The sequence below is a fragment of the Pseudophryne corroboree genome, chromosome 12, assembly GCF_028390025.1.
Source record: "Pseudophryne corroboree isolate aPseCor3 chromosome 12, aPseCor3.hap2, whole genome shotgun sequence".
NCBI lineage: Eukaryota > Metazoa > Chordata > Amphibia > Anura > Myobatrachidae > Pseudophryne > Pseudophryne corroboree.
The window spans coordinates 82872077-82884507 of record NC_086455.1 but is presented as its reverse complement, the minus strand read 5'-3'; positions in this window follow the sequence as shown (position 1 = coordinate 82884507).

The following is a 12431-nucleotide window of genomic DNA, read 5'->3' as shown; positions in this document are numbered from 1 at the left end:
AGGGATTTGCATTAGGATGACAGCTGGATTTGGCACTACGGGGAACTGACTCTCAACTATTTTGTTAATCCCCCTTAGATCCTGCACTAGCCGGTAACCCCTCCCCCCACTCTTTTTAACAGGGAAGATGGGACTATTGGCAGTGCTGGACGTTCTTACCAGAATGCCCTGTTGTAGCAAGCGCTCTATTACTGGGTAAACTCCTAACTCCACCTCTGGCTTCAGAGGGTACTGTGGGATTTTTGGAGCTATCCTACCATCTTTTACTTGTACAACTACTGGAGCTACGTTTGCCATTAATCCAGTGTCTTGTCCGTCTTTTGTCCAAAGTGACTCTGGTATCTGAGATGTCATCTCTTCTATTTGGGATGGATTCCTATTTGTCATAATGGTATGTGACATTAATTTTGATGGGGAGTCTAACATGTCTCGCACTTCCTGAGCGTGTTTCTCAGGTATGTCCAAGAATACACCTTCAGGAGTACAATAAATGACACACCCCATTTTACACAGTAAGTCTCTTCCCAGGAGATTGGTTGGTGCCGATGCAGCCAGCAAAAACGAATGCTTGGTATGCAAAGGCCCTATTGTAATCTCGGCTGGTTTGCTAACAGGGTAGTGCTGGACTACTCCTGTTACTCCCATGGCTGGAATTGTCCTACCAGTGGTTCTCATGCCCACTGTCGAATTTATCACTGACTTGGCCGCCCCTGTGTCTACAAGAAAGTTTAAAGTTTTACCAGCTACATTAATTGCGATCTCGGGTTCACTTCCAAGGTTGGCAATTAATTTTACTGGCTGCAGATTACAGGTATGGCCACACCCCTATTGGGTATGGTGGCCTCCCTGAATCCCGCTGGCAGCAACTACTTGTGAGGGAGATAGTTGGGAACTACCAGAGGCATGCCAGTCTCTGTTTGGGGGATATCTTTTTGTTTCCCCTGTATGTGGCTCATAACTCCGTTTCTGCGGACCTTGCTCCCAATGTCGTGTGTCGTGTCGTTGTCTAGGGGGTTGGTATGAGTTTCGTGGATTCTTTACTCTACAATCTCGTGCCATGTGTCCCTGTTTGTGACAAGAATAACAAGTAACCATACTTGACTTACCCACAGGATTTGGTGATACAAACAAAGGCTGCCTTGTGGTCAGAGCCTGTATACTTACTGACATTAATTTATCACCTTGTTGTTCCCTGTGTCTGGTGATGTTTCTATCGTGATCAATAGCAGCCTCTCTCAAAGTAGCCACAGACAGACCTCGCCAACATGGTTGTGTGGTCTGTACCCTAGTCTTCAATGACTCTTTTAAACCATCCATCAGTACCGATACTGCTACTTCCCGATGGTTTGTGTCTGTTTTAATGTCCTCTATGCCTGTGTATTTTGCCATTTCTAATAATGCTCTGTTACTCTGCAGCTGTCTCTGACTCCTTCTGTTTAATGGAGAATATCTTATTCCATTTAGCTACTGCTGGGAAATACTCTTTTAGCTGCAAGTTTATTCTTTTCACATTATCTTGGTTGTACACATCTGTAAGAGGTACATCATGATCTAGTCCGCAATCAGCTAAAAATTGAGTTGCGTCGACATTTGAGGGTAAACATGCTCTCAGCAATATCTGCCAGTCTTTATTGTTGGGCTCTACAGTGTTACCTAAGTCTCTGATGTATTTTTGACTGGCAACTAAGTCTTTTCTAGGGTCAGGAAATTCAGACACTATGGTCCTTAATTCCATTCGGGAAAATGGAGTGTACATGGCAATGTTCCTAATGGGAGTGGCTCCTGATGCGTCTGTTTTCCCATTTGGCACTGCTATTACTCTAACAGGGGTAATTCTAACAACCTCATTCTGTGTAGATTCTACAGGCTGTGGTGAAATAGTTTCAGCATAATGCATGGTGCCGTACTTACCAGTTGATACGACCTCACCTATCCCTCCGCTAGGGGCCTTTACTAATCTGGTGGGTGGAGCTGTGCCTACTGTGGTCTCTGCTATGGTGGCTGCTAGAGAGAGCGCTGAAATCGTTGCCGATTCGTCCTCTTGATCACACTCCTGAGGAAAGTTCAAAACAGGGTACAACTTGCACGGGTTAATACTTGCATGGGTTAATGGGTTAACATTATCATTAACATTTACACAGTTACTAAGTGATTTTGTGTTACACCTTAGTGCGTCTTTCTCCGCAATCAACTTATCTCCTGATATATATGGTGGCGGTGGGGCCGTGGCAATCAGTTTTCTGTTAGAGCCAGATCCCGCCGCCTGAGCCAAACCTCTCTGTATCTCACCTTCCTGTTGCCACAACTGTAAATAATCATAATGCTGGATTCGTCTCTTTGTTGATTTTATGAGACATATCCTCCTCAAATTTTGTAACACTTCTGAGCTGAAGCTACCTACTCTTGGGAATTTCTCCCCATCATGTACAGTCATTCTCTCCCATTCATCACATAAAGTTTCTGTGTGACTTCCATATTTCTCACACATTATATACCTGGCCGACCCAATTGGTCGGACCACTGAATCAACCCGAACCGAGGTTGATCGCCCCCTACCTGAACAAGTGGCCCCCATAGTTCGAAAGTGTTGCTTTATTTAGCCAACCCTTTACGCAAAACCAAATGTCAACAATAGGCTGACGGTGGCGGTTTACCGAGTACCCCACTCACTCGCCCACGCCGACCAATACGACCTGATCACACCGATATGGTGCTGGCGTACTCGACCTAGGGCCCCTGCGACCTGAACCTCTATTTACTGGAACCTGCGAGGGTTATCCGAAGAACACTTACTCTTTCCAGTAACTATTGGTTGCTGGATAGTTCCTGAGTGAGCAGCAAACTTCCCTTAAAATAAAAAAAATTACACAAATCACGTTAGAGTGTACAAATAGCGTTTGTGACCCCTTTACTCTAATGGTATTAGGTCAGATTACTAACTACTGCACACACTTACGTGCGGTCCAGTCGTTCAGTACACAAACAACTAAGCTTATGTACAGAAAGACCAATGGAATCGAAACTTACGACTGCGAATTCCTTCAGCCAGAGCTTATATGGCCTATATGGGTGTTGCACCAACCCTTTTCGGTGTTGTGCCTGTGAACTGTATAGCGGACTTCCTTGTCGGCTGTACCTGGACCTCCTGGTCTGTTATGACCTCCTGGTCTTGTTACAGTATGACCTCCTGGTCTTGTTACAGTATGACCTCCTGGTCTGCTATACTCTAATGCTCAAAATTGTATATTTAACCAGAGATGCCTCCCTAGCCACCGTGCACGTCACTTACACGCATGTACCTCACGAGTACTCGACTTTTCTTGTGGTTCAACCTTTAAAAATTGTAAAAACACTCACTCATCACATGTACACTTTTGTTTCTATTTCTATTTCTGCGCAGAAATTTTTCTTCAGATCAGGTGTGTTACCAATTAGGAGCAGGATCTGTTAATTAAATTTCGGACACCCAAAAATAGACTTGCGTTATTTCTCGCCTTGCGTTATTTATCGCTTTGCGTTAAAAATCAACTTATCGTGACTTGAGCTACGTGGGCGTAACCGGACGCTCCGTTGCGTAACGTACGCTGCGTGCGTCGGCCTTTGGATTGCGTACGCAAGTCTTTGTTAGAGACACGTATACGCAAAGCAAAGATCCACCGTAACACAATTTTATACTTTTATCAATGTAGATGATCCTTGATCATCTACCACACAAACACACTGACTTCGCCTTATCTCCCAGGCGAAACTGTGTGTTTGTCTATCTTTTAACTATATTACCTTTACTCTTAAACTATGAAATAACGGCAAATCTTTTTTAGCACTTCTATCAACTATAAAACTGGCAGACAGGAGAGTGATATACGAAAATGAAAAAGAAAAAGAAATGCAGATATATATATATATATGTGTGCGTGCGTGTGTACGCAAGACAGAAAAATAAACAGTTTTAAAAGACACTAGCGTTTTGTTCTTACCTCCGGTTCCCGGATTCCTTCAGCACTCTTTACCTAAGCGAAGCAGACGCTTATCCTGTCAGCACTACGAGGGATACAACCTCCCGCCCTTTGCTGAGGGATAATGTCTGCTGATCTACCTAGTGCAGATATGTGAAGGACGGGCGAGCCGCCAATTGATAAAGCTAAATATTTATCGTATATAAAACACTTTAAGAGGTCTAAGAACACTGTACGCTATCTACGTAAGAAGTACCGTAAGGGTACGCAAGTTGTGTAGCGATCGCTCAACCGTAGTCGAGACGCTCAAGCGTCACGTTCGCTTACGGCCCAGTGATCACAGGCAGGCACGCTATTGGCTGCCGACTAACGTAATGATTCGCTATAGCGTAGCGTACGCTCGGGACCACGAGGAGATCACCAGCGGTGCAGACGCTTACAACGTTAAAACCTTTATATCTATACCTTTAACAATGAGATACACAGTATACCTTAGTGTGGAGACAGAGTGTAAGTGCAACCTGGTGTAACCTGATTAACTACAAAGCTGCTTGAGCGTCACCGACGCTCAGAGAATACTTAACCCTTATAAAGAATACACAGATACCTGGGCTTAGGGTCCAAAACCTATTATATGTATTATAACTATTATACTTGCAAAAGGAATCACAGTACAAATGATACACTACAATATAACATAAACCAACTAACCAGATAAACTACACAGGAAATACAATACAATACAATTAAAGGAAAATACGAGAGAGATAGAGAGATAGAGAGAGAGAGAGAGAGAGAGAGAGATGGCTCACAGTAAGACAATATGATTACGGAGAAAACTTACGCACAAGGGGAAACGATCGCATGCGCCTCGATATCCAGCTCCCGATTATCAGCAATGAGAACCGTTGAAGAGAGTGAACTGGATACGGTCGGCCTGCCTATTTATGCCCCACACACAATACAATTCAATGGTCCCTACAATCTCATTGTTCATTGGACACAGGAATTCGGCTTCGCATTATAACAAAAGGTCATAGGTTGATTCATACAGGTGGGCTGTGACTATTTCCAACTGCTCAGGTGGGAGGGAAACTGGGTTTCCCGCCGCATGGGTAATAAAGTGCAAATAAAGTAAATGTTCATAAACTTCTTATGTCCATAACTATTCGCACGAGCGATTGATCTGCTTCAAACCAACACCGGAATATTTCTAATTAAATATTCTTCCGATGGATACTAAACACCACTGTATTACTCCTGTCTGACCCTTCGTATCAAACAAAGAGGGATTCCTCTGTTCATAAACATTCTATATTAACCAAACTTTCAGAATCTATCAAAGGGACCATGATCTACAAAATACATTATATAGTGAAAATATGTAATGATTGAGTCGCACGCTACAACCACAAACTCTACCGTAAATACGCATACTGTGCGCCTGCGGGTGCCCGCGACTGTGAGTATGCGCACGTACGGGAGAGCGTACGCATGCGCAGCACGGACCTGTGTGAGGTGCAAATATGGTAGTGTGCATAGAGATATTTTTCTGACTTTGACAATATATATATATATATATATATATATATATATATATATATACACACAGGTTGAGTATCCCATATCCAAATACTCAGAAATACGGAATATTCCGAAATACGGACTCTTTTGAGAGAGAGTGAGATAGTGAAACCTTTGTTTTCTGATGGCTCAATGTACACAAACTTTGTTTAATACACAAAGTTATTAAAAATATTGTATTAAATGACCTTCAGGCTGTGTGTATAAGGTGTATATGAAACATAAATGAATTGTGTGAATGTAGACACACTTTGTTTAATGTACAAAGTTATAAAAATATTGGCTAACATGGCCTTCAGGCTGTATGTATAATGTGTATATGAAACATCAATGCATTCTGTGCTTAGACTTGGGTCCCATCACCATGATATCTCATTATAGTATGCAATCATTCCAAAATACGGAAAAATCCGATATCCAAAAAATACCTCTGGTCCCAAGCATTTTGGATAAGGGATACTCAACCTGTATATATATATATATATATTTTTTTTTTTTAAACAAATTACTCTGCGCCCAATGATGTGCTTACTGCAACAATATAAAACCACAGCCAGGTGGGAAACAGTCCTTCCACCTTTTTATAATTAAAAAATTTAAAAAGCACCATCCGATATTCTATCAAGCAGGTGGACCGCCGCTAAAGCCTCCTCACAACCAATGTCCAAACTATGCCAATTTCTGTCAAAAGAAGAAGAGGTAGCGCTCAATAGTGCATTTAAAAGATGTAAGGTACAGGTAAAGATTCCCACAGGGTTATCCTCTCCCGTACCGGAAAAACAATATCTGGGGGCTGATTAGCACATGGCTACATTATCATACTGTACCAGGCAATGCTCCACTCGCTCTCCGCTTTCCTCCTCCCGGATACCTGCACCACGCTGCCGGCTCTCTCACAGCTAGCTCGGACGTGTCGGACCACAGTTGGAGTGAGTTAGATTAAAGACACTGCACCTGGTGACGTCAGGGAATCCCGCCCTAACGCATTTCGTATACACTTCGTCAGAGGGCTGAAATGCGCACCTCGCTGTGGTAATAGGTTGGGTGTGTCTCCAAAGCGTTTCGGCATCTAAAGTGCCTTGGTCAAGGCATAAAGGCACTTTAGATGCCGAACAATGGCAATCCGAAAAAGTCGATTGCCATTGTCGGGACTGGGCCAAACCTGTCGGGTTTGGCCCAGTATTGAATACTGACCTGTTGGATCCTTTCCGTCAGAAAGGATCCGACAGGTATTGAATACACCCCTATGACTCCTGTTTAATGAGATGCTCCATGCAGGACACACCCAGACAAGTTCAGAGATTCCTGTTCAAACTACTAGTCCACCTGGACAACTGGATCAGGTGCCCAAACGGCTGTAACTTTGGGAATTCCAGGGTAGTTATTCTTGCCGAAGGAGTGAATGAGAGGAATGTGGGTAGAACTAAAAGTCTCAGAAATGTGTGCAAGGCCATTGAATAGTAACACACAGGAGGACGCGCAGTATTACCTTCCATTGCCAGCCCCAGTTGAATCCCCAGTATTTTTAATGCTGTTCGGGCTTTAAAAATATACTACATTGTTTTCAATCGCAAATCATTTATATGTGGCGCTTGTTGTGTTTCCATTTATACCGCTTGCTCTAAGAAATAAATGAGGTTACTACCAGTGACAGTATGTGTTTGTATTCTCTTCTCAAATTCTCAATCAATGTTATGTACATGCAGAATGTTGGGAAAATAAAATTTACAGAAACATGATAGAGCGAAGAGGGGGCTATTTATCAGTCCTCAACGCTGGCAGAGTGGTCAAAATGAAACTGTCTGACACAACTTATTTTAATTGGCAAAAATGTCAAACAACAATGCGGTACTTTGCTAGAAATGGTAAATTATTTTTCTATGCTTCCATGTGTGATCATAACTTTAAATAAGTTTTTAATGAATTTATTTGTTTCTGCTAATATCCTGTAGGACAGATAAGTATTAGTTATTCTGGACAGACAGATACCATAATGTACACGTTTACTAACATAATGTGACTTTCTAAATGTGAACTGTCCCGGTCTGCATTTCCACCTACTAGCACTCTGCTCAGCAGGCTTTCTGATTGTGGACTGGCCTGGTCTGCAGATAGAGGCCAAGTTGCTCAGGGGCCTAGCCAACAGGCTTCACCCCCCTGTGCTCTGCTTAGCAGGATGGATGTAAGGCATGATGTGATGCATACTGGTGGATATGGAGCCATTTGAGGAAGAGAAGGAATGGTTAGGGTTAGGGCCCGGGAAGAGGGGGGGGGGGTATGTTAGGGTTACGCACTAGAGGAGGGGGGGTAGCTGTAGCCCCCCCACCTGAGTCTTAGCTCTAGCCATGTCCCCCTGTGACTTAGCCCTAGCCACCCTCCCCACTATCTTAGCCCTAGCCACCCTCCCCACTATCTTAGCCCTAGCCACCCTCCCCACTATCTTAGCCCTAGCCGACCCTCCCAACTATCTTAGCCCTAGCCGCCCTCCCCACTATCTTAGCCCTAGCCGCCCTCCCCACTATCTTAGCCCTAGCCGCCGCCCCAGGTGGGTTAGGGTAGGGGGCAAGGGAGGTCTAAAATAATTACCCTGTTCCATGTCGGCATTGTAACTGTCAGGATGCCGATGTCGGTCTTGTGACCACCGGCATCCCGACCGCTAGCCTTCTGTATCACACCCGTTTTATGTATTAAACCGTTTCAATGATAGCAATACTGTAGCTACAGTCACATCTGCAGCCTAAAACTATGTGACCTACCAAGAAGATATACAGCTATGCGTTTTGTCTCTAAAATAAAAAGCAACGGGCAGCTACAGTTTATTTTATAAGAAAACACATGAAGTATTTTGCTGTGATTATGGTTACAGTACTTGCTCACATGCTTGGATACTGTGTACATCATGTTTGTGATGTGACTATTTCCTACCACCCTATTTCCTACCACCCCCCCCCCCCCCCCCCCCCCCCCCCGATGGACGTGTCTCCATGTCCATCTGCTCCGGGGTCCGGCACTAGCACAGCTTGCACTGCTTGTAATTTGTGGTGTGACGCCATACTGCACATTGCATGCATATGAGCCAAACAAGCTGGCGCTGCTGTGTTAGTGACACTGGCTGCCTGTACAGTGCTATCTATGTGTGGCGCTGTGTGGAGTTAAGGTGGGCAAGCAGAGGTGGAACGTCCCGCCTCCAATTAGAACTGCCAGAACGCAGTCCTGCCTCATTCTGGCCCACTTTAACCCCTGGTTGCGCACAGACGTACTAATTTCGCACATTACATTGATCAGTGCAAGCTTGAAATGTAGTTTTGTCACACATTTTCAGCGAGAAAAACACTTGGTGGGTTGAGTCTCATAGGACCTAATGCCCTATTTAGAAACATAAAGGGTCATACACACTAGCAGTATGCTCCATGAGCGATATCGCCTTTTATTTTTCCTACCCTCTCGGGCGGCCAATATAGGGCCTAATTCAGACCTGATCGCTGTTGTGTGAAATCGCACAGCGGCTGATTATCGAATGACTGCGCATGCACGAGCTCAAACAGCTACAGGATGGTGCGAAAATTTTGATCGCTAGGCGTACGCAAGGTGATTGACAGGAAGAGAACGTTTGTGGGTGGTAACTGGCTGTTTTCTGGGAGTGTCAGGAAAAACGCAGGCGTCCCCAAGCATTTCCTGGGAGGGTGTATGGTCAGCTCTGGCCCCGATCAGCCTGACTCTATTGCACTGGAGGAGTAAGTCTGTGCATACACACTCTACGATTTCGCTAAAGATATCGTACAGTGATGTCACGCCGCGACTGACCCGTTCATGCAGTTTTGGACGATAAGTCTAAATTGAGCTCCATGCACAGCCGACAGCGGGGGCCGATAACAATGCACGGGACCACACAACGTTCATAGCGTACACTCTGAGCGACATTACATACAATATCGCTCAGGAAGGTGAGGGGGGGGGGCTAGGTTTAGGCATCGCCGGGGAGGGTTAGGGTTAGGCTGCGGGGGAAGGGGGGGGGGTTAGGTTTAGGCAATAGGGAGGGAGGGTTAGGGGGCCAGGTGGGGAAGGTAAGTATACCTTCCCGTCGGCATTCTAATCATCGGGATGCAGCGGTTTGTATTCTGACCACGGGCATATTATACCCAACCTACAACAAATGTCCTATTTAGATGTTATGAATGCTCAAATGAGTAACCAATGTGTAAACGAGCATGTCCTTTAAATGAGGTATTAATTAGGTAAAATGGAGTCACTACGCTCCAATCTCTATTCACAACATATTACAAAGATGTACTCAATAATATCAATCAATAGAAAACAAAACAAACTTAGCCATTGAAAAACTTATACATGAGTACTATGCACATGCACTTAGTATCAATGTTACTGATAGTACTGACATTAATTCAGTTAATAAATCTTTCCAGAAATTCCTAATGTGAGTGAAAATCTTAATCCCAAATGCTAACTCAGGTATTAGTATAGTGAATGATGTTGTGGGTTATGTGTTCTGGCAGGGAGTTGTCCTGGTCCCCCCCCCCCCAGGTCCACAAAAGTTTTCTGGCCATACCCTTCCGTGTGCTGGCTGATCACCTTCTCTAAAAGCAGTGACGCGATAGAACAGTGCCGCTGTCTCTTTTTTCCATGTCCCCAACTGGTGTCCGATTCATCAGCAGACCGGTGTCACCGGATTCAATCGCGGGGGGGTGGGGGGGGTGGAGGCGGGTAACTTGCGGGAGGCAGTCGAGGGAGGGGGGCTGGGTAACATGCGGTAGGCACTGCAGTCGTGAGAGGGGGCGGGTAACATGCGTGAGTGGGGGCGAGTAACATGCGGGAAGCAGTCGCAGGAGGGGAGGCAGTCGCAGGCAGCGGGTAACATGCGGGAGGCAGTCAAGGGAGGATGACATGCTGGAGGCAGTCGCAGGTGGGGGGGCGGTTGGTAGTCGCAGGTGGGGGGAGGGAGGGTGCTATCATGGTGCTGGGCAGGAATATTCAGGGTTCTATCACGGACGGGGAGGGGGGGTTGCGGAAAGAGGAGCATGCTACAGACAACAAGAGTCGCCCTGCTTATCGCCTGAAGGGTTATACGTACACTGTCAACGCCGTATGATAACAGTTGGGTGGTGCAGCATCCCTGCTCAGCTGTGAAGCTCTGCTGAGCTCAGGGAATAAATGAAGCATTCTTTCAATGGCAGCATGCAGCACCGCCCTCCAGTGGCCAGCGCCCATAGGCAGCTGCCTAATGGTGGCTCCGGTCCTGCCTCTATGTCCCCTCCCACAGGCAGTTTAGAATAAAAGTGCCCTCAGGAGACGATGCACACTCTCCATAGAGTTTTCTTCCATTTCTTTTAAAACTTTGTTATTTTCAGTATGCTGTTTGGGCAACAGCATACCTGCACTGTAGGAGGTTGGGGGGAGGGAGGGGGGGGTTGGGTGTCGGTCACCGGCCTCTGTAAGGTGTCAGAGTCGCTTCCCCACTACAGGACCACCATCCTGAGAGGTTGTTGTACAGCGGGACACTGCACCTTAGTGGTCACAGTCGCAGCATGCCGCACACCCCTAACAATAGCCTGAAGGTGACGACAGTTGTGAGTACAAACCGGGGTCCCCCGGTTTTTGGTGCAGCAATAATGCGGGGGAGGCATACGGGACCCTCCTGTGGGGGACCCGCTATAGCCCCCTGTGTACACTGGCAGCAGTGGTTAAAACTAGCACTTGCTGTGATGTTTTTACACTCCTTGGGAGACTTTGCCAGTATAAACATAACTGAAACTCTACGCCATTACAGGGGGCGGAGCTTCCTCAGAGCGGGACCAGCAGTGTTTTGGTGCCTTCCTCTGCTTACAGCTGCAGCAGCAGGCACACACAGCTTCTCCAGACACTCAGGATACGCAGGAAAACTGGAACAAGGGAGTGTAGCAAAGGGGGAGAGCCGCTATTGTACATGATCTGTGTCCTGAAAAGGACAAAAACGTCAGTGTTTCACCGTGATATAACTGCTTGCAGCCTCACTGGAGCCGTTTAACTTGGGTGTGCTGTTCCCTTCTCTCTGTCTCCCTCTCACATACGGTAAAGGCAGGCTTGCTATTGTATTACTTCTCTGTGCGTATGTGTATGTAAGTGTTGTTTACTGTAAACATGGTAAAACACCAATTATGCAGTGTATGTCACACCAGATTCTCTCCCTCTACATGTGGTTCCATATCATGTGGACAATGCAGTCAGTCCTCACAGCTTAGTGACGGACTTAGGGGAGGGTCAAAAGCCTTCCTGGCTAGGTGCCATAAAATGCATGATGTCAGATATGTCATCTCAGCTCACTGCTAATACTAAAAAAAATCAACAACTGCAGCAGGCTGTTGCAGACCTGGCTGCAAGGGCAGATGTTCCACGGCCACCCCTCTCTAACTCAGGACCACTTAAACGTGGGTTACCTGCTTTACTTTCAGACTCTGATGAGGAGATACAGGAGGAGAGGGAGGAATTGGATCACGTTACTGGGGATTCCCCTTCTGCACAGGGTATTGAACCCCTCATTTTAGCTATACGGGACGTGTTACAGCTCCCTCTAGAGGATGCTGTGACACAGCAGTCGATTTTCTTCACACAGAACAAGCTCAGTGTCACTTTCCCTGATTCTGCAGAGTTAGACGATCTATTTAAGTTAGCCTGGAAAAATCCAGATAAAAAATACCAAGATTCAAGACTGTTTTTGCAAACTTTCCCATTTGCTCCTGAAGGCAGGAAAATCTGGGAAGGCGATACTGCCAGCTTCAGGCTCCTTTACCATAAAGGATCCTGGGGATAGGAAAATAGAGAATACACTGAAGTCTATCTACACTGCAGCGGGTAAATCACAAAGACCGGTCATAGCAGGTTGCTGGATGACTCATG